This window comes from Sciurus carolinensis, chromosome 12 (assembly GCF_902686445.1).
Source record: "Sciurus carolinensis chromosome 12, mSciCar1.2, whole genome shotgun sequence".
In the NCBI taxonomy this organism is placed as follows: Eukaryota; Metazoa; Chordata; class Mammalia; order Rodentia; family Sciuridae; genus Sciurus; species Sciurus carolinensis.
Genome location: NC_062224.1, coordinates 30,611,033 through 30,629,221, shown reverse-complemented (window position 1 = coordinate 30,629,221; position 18,189 = coordinate 30,611,033). Strand labels below are relative to the sequence as shown.

At 40.8% G+C, this 18,189-nt stretch overlaps 3 pseudogenes; 1 reads left to right on the top strand and 2 right to left on the bottom strand.

The window, feature by feature from the left end:
* The window catches only part of LOC124962348 (soluble calcium-activated nucleotidase 1-like), a 914,602-nt pseudogene that overhangs the window by 852,843 nt on the left and 43,570 nt on the right, over nucleotides 1-18,189 (bottom strand).
* LOC124961176 (tubulin beta-3 chain-like) lies at nucleotides 4,318-5,645 on the top strand (annotated as a pseudogene).
* On the bottom strand, nucleotides 12,743-13,233 carry LOC124961175 (charged multivesicular body protein 4b-like; annotated as a pseudogene).

Below are 18,189 nucleotides of genomic sequence, written 5' to 3'. Positions count from 1 at the left end.
AGGTAACACAATACCTTCTCAATTTCATGATTCACCAGCAACTGACCCTAAAGATACTGAAATAAAGGAAATAGAAAAAATTCAAAAGAATGACTAGAAAAGTGGTCAATGAATTCCAAGAGAACACAAATAACAACTGAGCAAATTAGGAAGGTAATAAAGGATATGGATGAGAAATTCAATAAGGAGTTACACATAATGAAAAATAACCAAACATAAATCTTAGAAATGAAAGACACAATAAATCAAATAAAATATTCATCTGAATGTCTGTTAGTGTAGACCATGCTGCAGACACAATCTCAGAGCTGGAAGTCAAAGTGCCAGCATTGACCATTCAGACACTATTTAAGGAAAGAAAATAAACAAACATGATAGGAATAACAAGAAGTCTGGGACATTAAGGGATCAAATTTAAGAATCACTTGAATTAAAGTGGGTTATGACATACAACTAATGGCATGGATAACTTCTTCAGGGATATTATAACTGAAAAACTTCCAAACCTTGACAATGAGATGAACATCCAAATACAGAACCCCAAATAGGCAAGATAAAAAAAAAAAGATTCTCCATAATGCACTGTAATTAAAATGCCTAACAAAAAAAGAATAGAAGTTTAAAAGCCTCAAGAGGAAAATATCATGCCCATTTACAGACAAGTCAATCAGCATTACCTCTCATTTCTCAGCATGAATTTTAAAATCCAGGAAAGTTTAGAATGATGTGTCCCAAGTCCTGAAAGGAAATAACTGTCAAACAAGATTGCTATATTCAGCAAAGTTATCTCTCAGATTCAGAAAAGAAATAAAAACCTTCTAAGATAAGCAGCAAGTCATAAAATTCATGACTACTAAGCCATTACTACAGAAAATTATAAAAATATTTCACACAGTAGAAATCTAAAAATACTCTAGCACTCACAAATGAAAAAAATCTCATTTGAAGAATAGTTAAGCAAGTGAGAAACAGGACCAAATTTAACATAAGAAATAAATCAAAATGGCAAAAACTAATAAACATGTCTCTGTAATAACATTGAATTTAAATGGTCTCAACTCTGCAATTAAAAGATGTAGGCTGGTAGAATGGATTAAAAATAAGAACTAACTGTGCTATTTGAAAGGGACACACCTTACAGGCAAATACATGCATAAGGTGATAATGAAAGGATGGAAATTGATATACCATTTGAAGAGAGTCTGAAAACCAGCAAACTAGCCATTTTCATTTCCAATGAAGCAGAATTCAAGCCTAAATTAATCAGAAGAGATCAGAAAGGTCACTTCATACTGGTAAAGGAAACAACAAAGCAAAACAATAAAACAAAACAATATTTATGCACCAAACATTGGTCAACCTAATTATATAAAACAGAAAACACTGTGATTACAGCCTCAGATAGTTCTCAGTACAACGTAAGGTGATTACAACACACCCCTCTCATCAGTCACACAAAAACTCAGTAAAGACTCTTCAAACCTAAACAATATTTTTAAAAAGAACTTAGCAGGCATCTATAGAATATTTCATTCAACAATATTTGAATATAATTTCTTCTCAGCTGCTCATGAAAGCTTCTCCAAAACAGATCATACTTTAGGTCACAAAGCAACATTTACCCCACATGCACACACACACACACAAAAGATGCAACTCATTACATAAATTCTGATCACAGTAGAATAAAATTAAACACCAAAAAAAGTACAGAAACAATATAAACACAGAGATCGAACAAAACAATTTTGAATAATGAATGGGTGATAGAAGAAATCAGAGGAGAAATTTAAAAGTTCCTGGAATCAAATGAGAATAATGGTACACATACCAGGACCTCTAGGACACTATAAAGCCAACTGTAAAAGGAAAGTTGACAGCTGTAAGCACATACATAAAAAAATCAGAAATCTCAAAAAAATAAAAAAGTAGAAACCAACATAACAATGCATCTCAAGGCCCTTGAAAAACAAGAGACAACAATTTAAAAATACTACAAAACCAGTAAAAGGAAGGATATAATTGATTAGATTTGAAATCAATGAGAATAAAAACACAAAAAAAAAATCAAAGAAAAAAAGAGCTGGTTTTTCAAAAAAGATAATCAAGATTGAGAAGCCCTAGCTCAAACTAACCAAAAGAAAAGAATGCAAATTAATAAAATTAAAGAAGAAAAAATCACCACAGACATCACAGAAATCTAGAGGATCATTGGAACTATTTCAGAAACTTAAAACACTCCAACAAATTGAAAAATCTAGAAGAAATGGAAATGTTTCTGGACACATGTGACTTGACGAAATAGAATAAGGAGGACACAGAAAACTTAAGCACACCAGTAACCAGAAATGAAATAGAAGCAGTAGTAAAAAGTTTTCCAATGTGGAAAAGACCAGGACCAGAGAGATTCTCACCTGAATTTTCCAGAACTTTCAAGAACTAATTCCAATGTTTCTCAAGTTACTCCATGAAACAGAAAGGGATTGAACACTTTAAATTCATTCTATAAAGCCAGTATCTCACTCATACCAAAACCAGATAAAGCACATGAAGTAAAGAAAACTACCAACCAACATCCCTAATGAACTTAGAAGAAAATATTCTTAGTATTAGCAAATTGTATTTAACAACAGCATGTTAAGAAGAGTATACATCATGACCAAGTTGTTTTTATCCAAGATGAAAGAATGGTTTAACTTACGCAAATCAAAAAAAGTGAACCACAGAGTCAAGCCTCATACCTTGTCAAATTCATAATGATGGTGCTGGTCTTGAGTGCCTGTCTCAGTAGATAGCCTGTGAGTTGCATGCTGTATTCCCCAACAATCCCGGCCATCTGAGAGAAGGGCTGCACATGCCTTCCCTCCTTTCTCTTTTGCAGTAGGACCTCAGGGTTGTGCAGTTCTTTCTCACACAGTCAGGTGCCCCAGGGGGAGTCATCCCACCCCAAGCTGCTGTGGTTACAATTAATTTCTCTACAATTATTTCAGGAGAGGGCATTTGACCAAACTCTGGTTAATGAGACAAATAGTCTGGTGTGCAAAGAGGTTCTGGAAACATATTTTCTCCTAAGAAAGGGCTGAAAGAAAAAGTGGTCTCTCTTCTTTCTTTGGACACTGTACTGTCTGAATAATTAGAGCCCTGTAGCCATCTCTCTATGGTGAACTGGCAGCCAGTCAAGAGATGGAGAGTGAGGGTCAGTGACTCTGGGTTCTCTCTGTCTCTGGATTAACAAACTGCCTTTGGGAGTTTCACAAATGTGGCACCAAGAGAAGGAAGTAAAAAGTGAAAAGTGGGAAGGTCAACAAAACAGTGCTGAAAACAACCACAGCCACACGAGCTGGGCAAATGCTCTGACACTGAGCTCCTTGTCCAGTCCCCCATCTTGTTCTCTTGATGAACACATTCCATGGGGCCACAAAAGGTTTCACAGTCAGCAAAAATGTTCTCTTTACCAGAAAAAAATAAGCTAAATACTCCAATATTAAGTGTCAATTATTATCAGTAATCTTTGTAATGGAATATTAAATTATGGTCAAAATTCTATTAAGAAAATGTATTAGTACATGAGACTTTATTAAATAAAAATTAAACACAACACAGTATGTAGCTGACCCTAGTTGGCATTAACAAAATACAAATATGCCGTAAGTTCCAGTGTGCACACACACACAGGTGTATCTGAATGGTGGACTGTTAACTACTTAAATTATCCTACTTTCACATCACAGTATCCTCTTGTAAACTTTTCTATAACAACGTCTATTAAATATAGAACATATTTTCAAATAGCTACTAACTCATGAAAAAAAAAATTACTACCTAATCTGCCAGAGATATTAAAAATAAAAGTCCACTAATTTTTATAGTAAAACATCTTTTTTTTCAATTTCATCTCCACCCTCTCTATTCTTAGCCTGTCCTCACATGCAGTCACCTTCACCAACTAGGGAGGCCTACTGGCACGGAGACATGTCAGGAATGCAGGGCCAGGCAGGAAACAAGCCCAGGGACACGGAGACACACTTAAGGGATGCTTGGTCATTATTCTCTTGGCCCTAAGCGTGAGCTGTGACATGTCACATCAGCGTCCAGAATCACAGTCCCTGAGTGGAAATACAGAGAAACCTGGACAGTAAAGGAAATTAGAATGCAAACTCTGAACGCCACAGAATATTAGGCGAGAGTGGAACAGAAGGTATGAAACGCCAATGCGGTAGGTAAAACATATTAAGAGGTACATTGTTAGCTAACAGGAATTAAAACTGAGAAATTAAAGAAGTTTCAAATTATCTAACGTATAACTCTACCTTTGTTATGGAGTTTCGCGATGAAACTCAGTTCACTGCTTCTGCAGGCAAGTGGGAGTCGGCGCAAGCTGCATGTCTCTGTAGTCCAGAAACGTCGCAGGTCCTAACAACGGTCCATGCCTTCAAGCATAGCAGGAGACCCCAGCAGCTCACCACCCACCAAGTCCTCCAAATTCGAAGAATAAACTCCGTCGACATTGCAGGCTTTCAAGAGTGGCAGTAGCTCACCAACCATTTCTTCCTCACTCCCCAATCAGATGTAACCTGGCCACAAAACAGTAAGCAGAACACCACCATACCACTGGAACACCACACGCAGCACACTGTTTAAGGGTTTATATAGCCCTTGACTCACTGCTATTGGTCCAACCTTATGCTAATTAGGGTTTAAAAGAAGGACCAATGATATTGGTCCAAATTCATGTTAATTAGTGCGTGGAAACGGTACTAACACTATTGGTCCAAATTCATGCTAATTAGTGCGTGCAACGTACTAACGCTATTGGTCAGTTTATTGAATATTTATTGAAGATTCATTCATAGCAGCTCATTAACATGTGCATGAATGGACTGGTTGTGTTCAGCCGCAAAGCACATGCCTCGAACTCATCAAACCTTGGGTTCCATCCCTAGTTCCAAAAGAGAAAAGACAAAAAAGATAGCATCATCAAAAAACAAGAAAAGGAGAATGCGTGAAAAAGCAAAATTTATCAATACATAAAACCTTACTCAGGACACTCTGCACGTCTGTCCCTCTGCACTTTAGTTCATCTTACTTGTTACACCGCCACCACCAGGAGGGAGATCTTGCATCTGCAGGTTGGGCAGTGTGGCAACCAGATCAGTGTCAACTTCTGGGAGGTGATCAGCCAGGAGGATGGAATTGATCCTACCAGTATATACCTTGGGGACAGTCATCTGCAGTTGGAGCACATCAACGTGTACAACTACAGCAGGGACACCGATGGCAAGTATGTGCCCCTCACTGTGCTCATGGACCTGGAGCCCAGCTGCATGGACTTGATGCACTTGGGCCCCTTTGAGCAGATCTTCAGGCCAGACAACTTTGTCTTCGGTCAGAGTGGTGCTGGAAATGACTAAGCCAAGGGGCATAAAACAGAAAGCATGGAGCAAGTGGATTGTGCTGGATGTTGTGAGGGGGTAGAGAGCTCTGACTGCCTGCCGGATTTCCAAATGACCCACTGCCTGGGTGGAGGGACTGGGTCTGCGATGGGGAGCCTCCTCATCAGCAAGATCTGGGAGAGTACCCAAACAGGATCACGAACTCGTTCAGTGCGGTGTCCTCTCCTGTCAGACACAGTGGTCGATCCCTAGTCCACCAGCATGCTTCCATTTGCAAGACACTTCATAACTCAATACTTAAAAAGAACAGTAAGTCTTGTAAGCGTTGTAAGAATGGTTGGAGGAAACTGAACAGGTGCATGTGGAAATATGTTAGGGTAATCAAATGCTTGTATATCTTATTTTTCATAGTCTTACAACATACATGGTTTCTAAATATCTGGAGAACAATACAACTAACAATAATAATATTTTATGCTGGTTAAATTTCAATATAACTGAACATTTTCTTTAAATTATTTAGATTCTAAAAAACGTTGGTAACTGCCAGTGCTAATCTCTCCATAATGATCTTGGCTCCAATTCTAGCATCAGTTTTTCATGTGTCTTGAAATCCCTTGTTGGGATTTTGATTTTAAAGGCATCTATATATTCTATGCATTAATTTGGGAGCAATTCATTTTTTGATTGAACTTTCTTTTCTATCCATGAACACTGCATAAATAACTCATGTTGTATACTGACCCTTCATTTTAAATTTTTTATTGATTGTTTTTAGTTATATATGACAGCAGAATCAACTTTGAACAATTATAGAAGCATGTGATATATCTTATTCTAGTTAGAGTGCCAGTCATATATATACCTAGCAGTGGGATTCACTGTGTTGCTTTCATGTATGTACATGGGAAAACTATATCAGATTCATTCCACACTCTTTCCTTTGCTTACCTCCCCCATCATTTCCCTTCATTCCCCATTGTCTAATGTACTACATTTTTATTCTCCTCTCCCCGCTCCTCTTATTGTGGGTTAGTGTCCACCTCTCAGAGAAAACATTTGACCTCTGGGGTCTTTGGAATGACTTACTTCATTTAGCATGTCCATCCACATGCTGACAAATGTCATAAAGCCATTCTTCTTTACGACTCAGTAATACTCCATTGTCTATATGTAATCACCACATTTTCTTTATCCACTCTTCTATTGAAGGGCACCTAGGTTGGTTGCATATCTCAGCTATTGTCAATTGAGTTGCTATACATATGGGTGTGGTGTGTTTCTGAGGTATGCTAATTTTATATCCGTTGACATATACCCAGGAGTGAGATAACTGGGTGAAAAGGTGGTTCCATTCCAAGTTTTCTGAAGATTCGCCATACTATGTTGCTGAGTGGTTGCACCAATTTGCATTTGTGCCAGCAATATATAAGTGCATATTGGTCAGTTTTTGAAGCCAATTTTCATCAAGTCTTCCCCCATTTTTATTTTTCTATGGAAGGTCCAAAAGTGGGAGGTTGAGGTGGTGAGATGGGGTTGCAGCAATGTGTGGACTGCACATCTGTAGCAGATGTCCATATTGTGTCTAGACCCGCCTCCAAAGGATGACATGTTGGTGCACCTTGAAGCTCCTGGGCACTGACTGGCTGCACCTGTATGGCAGGCTCCACCAGGCTGCAGGCTGTGCTTGCCACTTGCCATCTGACCCACCCAGGCCACCATCTGGGCTGCCACTCCGCCACTCCATTGTTGGCTGCCACTTCTTGACAGGGACCAATAGGTCAGCTACATGGCTTAGCAGGCAAGGCGAGCATGTCACCTTTTCTTTACACAAGCAACTATATGTTATTTAAATTCAAAACATTTCCATGAGAAGAACATAATTTGACATGTTCACAAAAGCTCTCAAATGTATGACTGAAAAGAAAAATGGTGAATGATCATATTTGCTTCTTCCTTTGATCAATTGAGATATCACACATCATGGAGCCTCTGGAAAATCCCACCATGTACTCATGAGAGAATGAGAAGAAACCAGGCAAATATATTCTTGGTCTTATTGTACAGAATAGATTTGACCTTTCAGATCCATGAGACTGGCTGGTACAGGTGTAGTAGTTAGGACTGTGTAGTACAGTAATTGAGAGCTTTGGCTCCAATATCACACTGGCCTAGATCAAAATGCTGCTTAGCACTTGCTAGTTGTGTATCTCTCTTGCCTCAGTTTCTTCATTCATTCCTTTGTTAGGAAATGTATACTGGGAGCCTGTCATAGGCCAGGTACAGTTCTGGGTTCTAAGAATACTTCACCTGGTGTTGGTGTTCTCCTATAATTCTTACCTTGGAATCCCATCCCCTGATGCAGGGTCTTTGAGGGAATTACATCAGAGAGTGGAGCCCTCAGACTGGAATTAGTGTTCCAATAAAATGGACTCCAGAGAGCTCCCTCAATTTCTTTCCAGACAAACTTGAGGAGAATCCTGGGGGGTACCAGGCATGGATTCAAGGTATGGACTGGGCTTGAGCACAGGACACTGGGCTCTCTACATGTCACATGAGTACACTCTGTGATGACCCAATGCCTCTTGAGCCTTCCTGGTCCCTAGTAGAAGTCTGCTCTTCCCTGTAGTACAGTATTGTAAACATGTAACCTGAGCAGTGGCCTGGCTGTCTCATTAATATGATTGATTCTCACTCCATATATAAACTATTACACTTCCTGAGTAAATTGAGTCTGCATCACAGAACCTGGTTCCTGGTGTCTGAATTAAGGGGCACCGTTGCACTCACTCTCTGAGAGGCCAACCCACATTTGACAACACAAACTGAAGGCTTTACACAAAACTCCTGACAGATATTCTTTAACATTGTCAAGGTCATGAGAAACAAGAAGACTGGAAACCAGTCACAGACAAGAGGAAATTGAGGAACCATAATGACTGAGCACACTGTGGGAGCCTAGATTAGTCCCTGGATCAGAAAAAGGACAGTAAAGACAAAAGAAAGTCTGTAGTCAGGTTAACAGTGATGGACCAAAGTTGATTCTGTGGTTTGGAAAGAAATACCACAGCAATATAAAATATCAGTAGAGGAAACTGAAATGGGTTCAGGATATACAAGAATTATCTACACCAGCTTTGCAACTTTGCTGTAAGCCTAAAGTTATTACAAAATAAAATGGTTACTTAAAAAAATAATCAACACCTACACCCTCAACTCCACTCCCACCAAAACCAAAAAACTTGAAATTTTCTTTCAAATATAGCAGACCTCATTTACATATACACACACATAATTGTATATTCTCCTCAGAGACTTGTTGCTCTACCCCATCAACAGAAGCCTCCACAGCCTCTGGGTCCCTGGATGTCCAATGACTGGATCTAGACTCCAAAGTCTTCTGCAGACATGCCAGCATGAAATGTGCCTCCCTGGTCATATGAGCCTCCTGGCTGTCAGATCTCACCCCCTTCATCCCTATAGGGACTGAGGTGCTGATTTCCCATCAGCTCAGGGTCTCCCGAGGCAACCAGATGCCTGAGTCCCCATTAAACAGACACAGTCCCACAGCCCTTGGAAACTGCAGAACATAAACTGAGTTTATAGTCCTGCTACATACTTGCTGGCTCTGGCCTCATTTCTTTCTTCTTTGAACCTCATTTTTGTTCCTTAAAGTGGTGATGTTAGTTGGTATCTTAACAGGGTGAACCCCTTGAAAGTGTACAAAGACAACATCTGTGGGTCATCATTTAGCCATGCCATGACAGTTATTGCTTGTATTTATTGAATCTTCCTATTCACATCCTGTGAATAGCCATCTAGGTGTCACAGAGTGTTACCAGGAAGTTCTTCCTGGAAGCTAGCATAAATCAATACTCTTGCACTTCCAGTTTTATCCATCCAGTCAGCTTTTTGGAACTGGAAGAATTCATTGGACAGACAATAACAGAAAAACTTGTGAATTTTTATAGAAGTGCAAGTAAAGAAAGCAGGGAGAATGATCTTCAAGAAAGGCCTCATCTGGTTTGGGGGGGATGTTGGCAGGAATAACCTCTCCTGAACTAAATTTTTCTGAGTGGGTATGATTCTCTGGAGGGCTCTGCCTTCAGGATGACAGAATGGGCACCAAATTTCTCTGCAAACCTCCCCCATGAATCCAACTCTGAGACCTCACTTATGTACTCTGATATGTCACAGACAAACAAAGTGGCCTGGGAGAATTGCATCTGCAAATAGGATACATTGCAGTCACGTGACTCATATATACAAGGAGCCTTAGAAGCAGCTGACCCTATTTCCAGGTAGGGATCCTGCCAGGCAGGGGAGCAGGTTTCGGGTTGGAGATACTGCAACCTCAGTTCCTGTTTCCTGGACTGTGCTCATTCACGCCAACCTCCTACACTGCACTGTCCTCTGTTCAAAGAGGGATTCCTGACAGAAACTCTTTCCTTTCCATGTCCATTTCCCTAAAAAATGTAGTAAGGCTTCCTGTGTGTGAATTTGGGGTGTGCTCCTGGCTTCTGGGCCTGCTCCTTGTGTTATATTTCAGTCAGTATTCAGTCAACGGACATTCAGTGAACACCTGCTATGTGGCAGGCCCTGGATTGATTCTGCATCCAGGCATCACCAGGTGTGATGCAGGAACAGTTCCCCTAGGAGGGCAGGAACTGAGACTCTAGGGAGAATCCTGAGAAATTGGGACGACAAAGGCAGGTGGGTAGCTCCCAGGAAAAATGTTAAATGCAGTAAGTGGATCTGAGAAGGTTCATAGAGTTGCAAGGAGGTGGGTGAGACAGACCCTATGAGGATGCCATGATCAGAAATGAGGGACAGGTCACGTGTCATCAGAGGAAGGGCCAACCAGCAGAGGGAAGTTATTGCAGGGCTCCTGAAGTGGGAGTAAACATGCCCTTCCCATTCAACAGGTTGTCAACCCTTTCTTGTTCAAACCAAGAGAGTTAATACTGCAGCTATTAAGGGCCACAGGCTTCTTGCTGCAACTGCTCCACTTTGTTACATTCATTGCAGAGGAGGCCTTAACAAGCCCTCAAAGACCAGGTGTGGATATGCTCCAATAATAATTTTTATTGAACGCTGAAATAGGAATTTCAGTTTCTCTAGTCATTCTGCAGTGTTATTATTATTTTTTTTTTGGCAGTTTTAAGTAGAAAATCTGAGCTGGAAGTCTTGAAAATACAAGTGGAAGGCCTCTGTGGTACCAAAGTCTGTGATGTGCACACCCTTGTGTGCAGAAGTTCAGCAAGGTTGCTAGTGAGGGAGCAGGGCAGTAGGGAGGAAAGCAGCTGGAGATCGGATCAGAGAGAGAAACAAGTGCCCAACCTCTCAGCCTCGTGGGCCATTCTAGGGCTGTGGGTGTTACAACATGCCCTGGAAATGACTGCCAGCACTTTCTGAAGCTGTGGTGATTCTGGTCAGTAGGTGTCACCCAGGGAGTCTTGCAGGCAAGGAGCTGTGTTTGAGGATGAGTAGAGCTGTGTCAGTTCCCTTTGTAAAAGTCGCGGTGTGATCTTGCCTGAATTCCTTTCCTTTGGGTTTCTGCACTCTCCTACCCTGCAGGTGCTGTCTGGGCGAGGCCTGGAGCTTTGGAGTCCTGCCAAACTTGTAGGTGGCCCTAGAGGGCCATGCCCCTCTCCTGCACTAACCTCGCCATTCCTGGAGCTCTAGGTCTCTAACCCACAGCCCAGCCCGTGACAGCACTGAACCACTGGAAGGGCGAGATTCAAGCTCCTTGCAAAAGGGCGCAGCACAGGTCCCAGGTTCCCAGCACAGCACGGCGTCTGCCCCATCTGCTCTGCATCACTACTGATAGCCCTGACTGCAGAGCAGCCCTGCAAGCTATGAACACCCTCAAGTGTCACCTTAGGGATGCGGGCCCCCTCCACCATGGCCACACACAACCATGGTGATTGTCATTCCTGGGAATCCACCCAAAGAGCAGTAATAGGGAAGGCTCCCTGGTGGGTGGGACAGGGTCAGCACTGGTAGCCAGGCCAGTGATGGTTTCTGTGGTCCCCAAAATATGACACCACACCAGATGCAGCGGTGAATGCACTTGAAGAAGCAGGGACTCCTCTGACGGGAATCCAATGGCCAGGTATTGTTGCACCCTCCTCCATAGTCACCAGTGAAGTCAACCAGGTCAGAGTTTTTAAGGCTGTCATTTTGGTTGTTCTGGTCCTGCACGGACAGAAAGTTCCTAAAGTTTGGGACTCTTGGTCTCCTGTACATGGTCAGCTTCTTGAAAATAAGAATAAATTTTGGAAGGTTGACAAGTAGCGTCACCTCAGGCCCTGCCCCTACCCTTCCAGAGGTACTTTGCACAACAGGACACCTTCGAGGACCATCAATCCCCCAATCATGCCAACCTAATCAGTACATTAAAGGCTGCTCAGTGACCCTTGGCATTGTCACAGAGGGCTTGTATCTGAGAGACAGACTCAGGAAAGGGAGTTTGTGGCCAGGCCTGGGTGTGAGGCAGTGACAGATGCAGTGGGACCTGGAGGGTGCAGTGTGTGCAGGCACCCAGATGGATCGCTGGCTTGCTGAATCCTTGCCTCCCACACACATCCTCACTGACACTGCCTCTCACCCTCACCTGGGAGCACGGCCACCACCCAGCTCCCCTTAGTGTTCATGCTTGACAGGATCCAGATGTCACCTATTTTGGCTTTCTAGGAATAGAGGGGCACCCCACCAGAGTTTGTGTGATGTTTTCCAACTCCAACTTATCCTAACACCACCTAGCTGCATTGGATTATCCACCACCATCAGATGTCAACATCCCTCACTGCATGCGGGTGGTTGGGCCCTAGACCAGTGCCTTGACTGGATGATATCGTGGCCTAGCCAGGGCCTGGAGGAGTGGCACTGGAGGGCAATGCCACTGGGGTCGGTGTTATGCGGGGTAATACCCACGTCATCGCGCACTCCTCTATACCTCCCTGGTTTCCCAGACCTCTGGCGGGGGACCCAGTGCCTGCCACAAGATGCGACTGTCAAGGAGACCCTTAAACCTGGTGAGGTCAGACATGGACTGCGCCGCCTAGCGGCCATGGACGGTGATGCAGGCTGGCAGGCTCCAGCGGGGTCCTGGGCACAGGATCACCAGAAGTCCCTATGGGCCATGCCACCAAAGGGCCCTCACTCCACTTCCAGTGGGTGAAGGAGTTGGGAGAGCGCTTCTTGAAAAGAACATGCCCTTGGGGCTCGGTCCCTTGGTCTTCCCTCACAGTCTCACAGCTGAGCTGGTGCTTGTACCCAATCTTTGTTGGAAGAGGCCAGGACCAGAAGCATCTTGGTTGCCTGTGCAATGGTGACGTCAGAGGTTGTCAGTCCAGCCTGTCTGTAACATCAGGAGGTATCTGGAGAGCGGCCAGGATATCAGAGTAGGCACTCAACTTTAGTTCTTGCTGGTCAGCAATGTCCTGCATTAACTCATCAACTTTATTGATGTCCACGTTGTCATTGGCAGCCTTCATGGCCTCGGTGGCAGAGCCCACGTTCTTGAGCGCCTAGCTGTTGGTATTGACCTTCTCCAGGGCCTCCTGCTGGAACTCGATGGTGGACACGTGCCATCAATCTGGGCCAGCTGCATCTCAGACCTCTTCTTGGGCTTCAGTGCCTGCAAGGCCACGCATTTGTTTTTGGTGCCGTGCTTCTTGGTGGTCATCAGCTCCTGTTCAATCTTTTTCTCCAGTGACTCCAGTTTCTGACTTAGCATTTCCTCCATGTCCTGCTGCTGGATGGCCTCTTAGGGGGTCGGGTTGCCCTTGTTGGCCTTACCTGCTCCAGCCCTGAACAACTTCCTGAACACCCACATGGTTGCTGCTAGCCAGGGCGGCCTTAGCTGCCTGCTTGGGCTCCGTTCTGGCTCCCCTCTGGCTCCCCTCTGCTCTGGCGCCCGCTCCTGACCCCACCACTCCCTGCCACCCCAAGTCTCTCCTCCGCCTCCACCTTGCTTTTTCCTATGATGCTTGTTACACTCTCACACAAAATTCATTCTCTGCCTTTCCATGCTCTGAGTGGCTGATTTCTGTGAACCACATCAACCAGGTTCCTTTGACCTCTGGTTTCTGTTTGGTTCCAACCAATTCGGGAGGCACTGGCAAATGATCAGGAGAGGAGAGAGAGTCTGGGATATTTATTCCACTTTTTTTTCCTGCCTGATTGTGGTTATAGCTCCATTCTACTAAGGCCCATGTCAGACACCTCTGTCCCATGTGTTTCTGGAACCTTGCAGGGTTCCAGAAACTGCTAATTTCCTTTGTGCCTTCAGGTCTATGGATAATTTGGATGCTTTATCATTCCTTTCCTTGAAACCTGCCCAGACCTTTGTAAAGTCTCTTCATATTATACCTTCTTCAGTTCCCCTTTGAGTGTGTCATCTGCCTCCTGCCAGGGTCCTATGTAACACACAAATATACATTAAAATTATTTTTAAACCTATTATCCAAGAATTCTGCTCCCATGAATTACAGCCTTAAAGTTTGAATATGACATGTCTTCTGTCATTCATTGAACATGTACATTTGCATGTTCTAATGTATGTGTACATGCAAATTCTAGTAAATACAGTTACATAGCACTTGTTCAATAACTGGGTAGAATGCAGACCTCTGTCCTAATTGATCCAAAATCTAGTTGGCTTAACCCTTGTTCTTAAAACAATGAGAGGGAAAAAACCACAATACCACAGTATTAAGGTAGAGACCCTAGCTAGTTGTCCCCAATGTTTCCTACTCTTTGATGATAGAAGAGCTCCTTGGACTAATGTCTCTATTTCCCTCTCTGCATGTACCTAAGTGCTACTAGATATGACCAATGAGATATAAAAGTGGAAATGGTGTGTGCAACATTAAGGAAGTTCTTCAAAAGAAGATGATTTGCCATTCTTTCTTTTCTTCCTGCTGGTTCAAACTCCTGAAGGAAAGCAGAGCAACAAGACTGAAAGAGCAGAGTCCTTGACACTGGAATACCATAATCAGTCTTTGACATCCTACCTTCACCCATTTTTCATGGACAGAAATAAACTTCTATCTTATTTAAGTTAAAGTTATCTTAGGTTTTCTGAGATATACAGCCAAAATTATCTTGTCACCATGGGTATTTGTATTAGCTTCCTATTGCTGATGTAAAAAAAATTACCACAAATTTAATGGATTAAAACAAATTTATTGTAATTCTGCACATCAAAGTACAAAATGGGTATCATGAGACTAAAACTAAGGCAAGATGGGTCTACTTCAGAAGACTCTAGGGGAGAGTCTGTTCCTTTGCCTTTCCCAGCTCCTAGGCTGCTCCCATTCCTTGGCTCTTTAGTATCTTCTTCCATCTTCAAAGCCAGCAACATCTGGCAGTCATTCTTATATTGCCAGCTCACTGGTTCTTTTTATTCTGCCTCCTTCTTCCACATAAAAAGGACTCTGCTATTCAGTTGAACCCACCCAGATAATCAGAACATCTTTCTGTTTGAAGATCAACTGATTAGCAAGTTTAATTCTATCAGCAATTTTAATTCCCCTTTGTGATATAACCTAACATTCACAGGTTTGGGTGATTAGGACATGAACACTTTTGGGGGCCACTGTTCTACCTACATAGTGTAAAAAATTGTAAGTTTTGTAATTGATAAATATGTTTTTACTTGATTTATCTTTAATATATATGTAACTTTATAGCATTATGCTAATTGGTCATTACTCTTTATAGAACATTTAGCATTGTGTCCCATAGTTTTAAATAATTATTCACTGGCTAGTTTATTCAATATTCTTGAGAATATTCTATGTGACAGACCCTGCATACAGTGCCTGGACTCAAGAAACTTACAGGTTTGTGGGAGAAGCATTTCCAAAATGGCTGTTATACAAATATAAAAGAGGCATGGTATATGTAAAAGAGATAGCTAAACTGATAGGAAGTCTTTCTGAAAGTGCTTCTACTAAGCACTGTGATTATATACGTGAAGAAAAATCATTCTAAAAATGAATTATAATTCTTTCTAAATTTACTGGAAAAGTGAAAATGGGTAGAATATTTTCATTATTTGGTTTTTTCTTTATATTTTTCATAATTTGTTTACAGTTATTTACTTTTCACACAAGATTCATGTATAAGTTAAGTTCAACATAAATTATTTTCAAGTTTAAACTGCACATATTTCCTGGTGTTCCTCACTTTCCAAACACATGAGTACAGCAATTTATGATTCTCTAAACATCAAAAATTTTAAATCAGTTAATTTCATGGAATTCTGAATAGCATGTTGGTGTTACTCCTTCAGTCAATGCCTATTTTCAGTCCTAGAGCTTTGATGGGAGGAGGTGAGGGAATTCAAAGATGGAAGTCACAGAGTATACAAATCCTAAGGTGAAAGTATAGCGCTTTAGGAATGCATATCTGGTAGAATTAAGCCCCATATAGCTTATAATTTCCCATATACTTTAGAGTAGTTTGTCCATGTCCCTGATATAGCATTTATCACTTAAATATATGTGGTTTTTTGTTTTGTTTGGTTTATGTCTGACCCCTCTCCTAGTCATCTTTGTGTTTTTGATACTGAAAGCAGTACCTGTCTGAAGTATTCTTAATAATTATGGAAAAGATGGAAAGTTCTCATCATTGGTAAGTCATCCCAGCACAGGGGTTTTGTGAAGAGCAAATAGAATAGTGTATGTGGACTGTTCCACATGGTATCTGGCATTTGATAAATAGCACATAAAAGGTAACATAAAAAATTATAGATTCTCAGGCAAAGATTAAAGTCAGATGTCAAGGGTATAATCCACTAAAATTCTTACATAGTGGTGCCTTTATCTTCAAGGCTAAAAGATAATTTTTATCCTTGAAATTGTCATTTCAAGCATAATCCAATATGAAAATGTGCAAATAGTCTGAATAGACACTCCTCAAAAGAGAAAATACAAATGACCAACAGGTATACTTAAAAAATGTTTAGCACCACTAATAAGGTAAATGCAAATTAAAACTACAATTATTACCTCATACCAGTTATCAAAAAGGTGAAAGGGAAGTGTTGGCAAGGATATGGAGAACAGGAAACCCTTATAAACTGTTGATAGTATTGTAGACTAATACAACACAGAGTTTCCTCAAAAAATTTTAAAAAGAACTACCATGTGATCCAGTAATTCCACTGGATATATACAAAGGAAATGGAACTGGTTTATTGAAGAGAGTTCTTCATTTCTATGTTCATTACAGCAGTAGAGCACTACTCACAATAGCCAAGATAGAGAATCAGCCTAATTTCTATCAACAGATTAATACATAAAGAAAATGTGGTACATATATACAGTGGAGTGCTCTTGAGTCTTAAAAACAAAGGGATCAGGTCATTTGCAACAACTGGATGAACCTTGAGAACATTGTGTTAAGGGATGTAAGTGAGGAAGAGAAGGAAGAAATACTGTGTGATCTCATTTGCATGTGGAATCCAAACAACTCAAACTTGGAAGCAGAGACTGGATGTGGGGAAGGTTTGGGAGATTTTGGTCAAATCATTCAAAATTTTACGTAAGAGGAATAAGATAAATCTTCTATGTACCATAGTAACTATATAACAATACAATGTATACTTGAATATTGCCAAGAGTAGATTTTAAGTGTTCTTGCCACAAAAAAAGTCTGTGAGGTAATGCATATGTTAACTAGCTTGATTTAGCCAATCCACAATGTATACATATATCAAAACATCAAACCGTATACCATAAACATACACAATTTTTACTTAAAAATTTAATCAAACAAGTCATTCAAATCATTAACAAAAATTTTGGAACAAAAGAAATTACAGTCAAATTGAGTATTTAAAGGCTTCTAGGTTGAGCTTACTATTGGTTTCATGCACAAGATTTACTGTTCTTTCAGTAGCAGGGAAGGTCAACTTGGTTGGTTATTCCAGAAAATCTTGTGGAATTGCTTTTAGAAGACTGCAGCACAATGTACCTAAGTAAAATAAAACAGACCAGGTATTAAGCCAAAGATATCAAAAGATGCCACTGAAACTTATAAACCTAATGTGGATCAAAGGAAGAATACTTGAATCTTTTCAAAAGAGGGAGATAAGAATTCATTCATTCATTCATTCATTCATTCATTCATCAAAAATATTTATCTTTGTTTATGTTCCTAGGCACCGTTCTAAGTTCTTGGCATACTTAAAGGATCCAGAAACAAAAATCCCTGCCAAGCAGCACATACATTCTTATGGAATAAACATAAAATAAGCAATAAAAAGATAAATTATATAACATGTTAGAAAAAGATTAAATGCTACAGAATAATGAAGCAGAGTGATGGTGATTGAAGATGTGGAGGCATCATGGTTTCCTTTTAAGTTACAAAATCTAAAAACTCAGTTTTCTATGCTCTGTAACATTCTCAGAAAGATGCACATTAGTATATTAAGAAAGAAGTCAGTGGAGCCAGGCATGCGGGGCCTGCCCAGTATGATTTTTAACTATTCAATAATTCACTTTCAGTTCAAAGCAGGTGTCAGGGCAAAAAAGTAGAATTCCTGTAAGAGAAATGCTATAATAAACAGAATCTATGATGTGTTCCATTAATTTAATCCCTAACATCTGTTCCTTTTATTTACCTTTTGTTTTTCATTTTGGTAAATACTATTTCTCTACTATTTTAAAGACAAAATAATTGAACATATGTGCAGTTTTAGTTATAAAACATTTATATTTTTCATCAGTGTTAATGAAGATATAATTTTCTATGTTTATAACTGTCTACACCTGAGAAA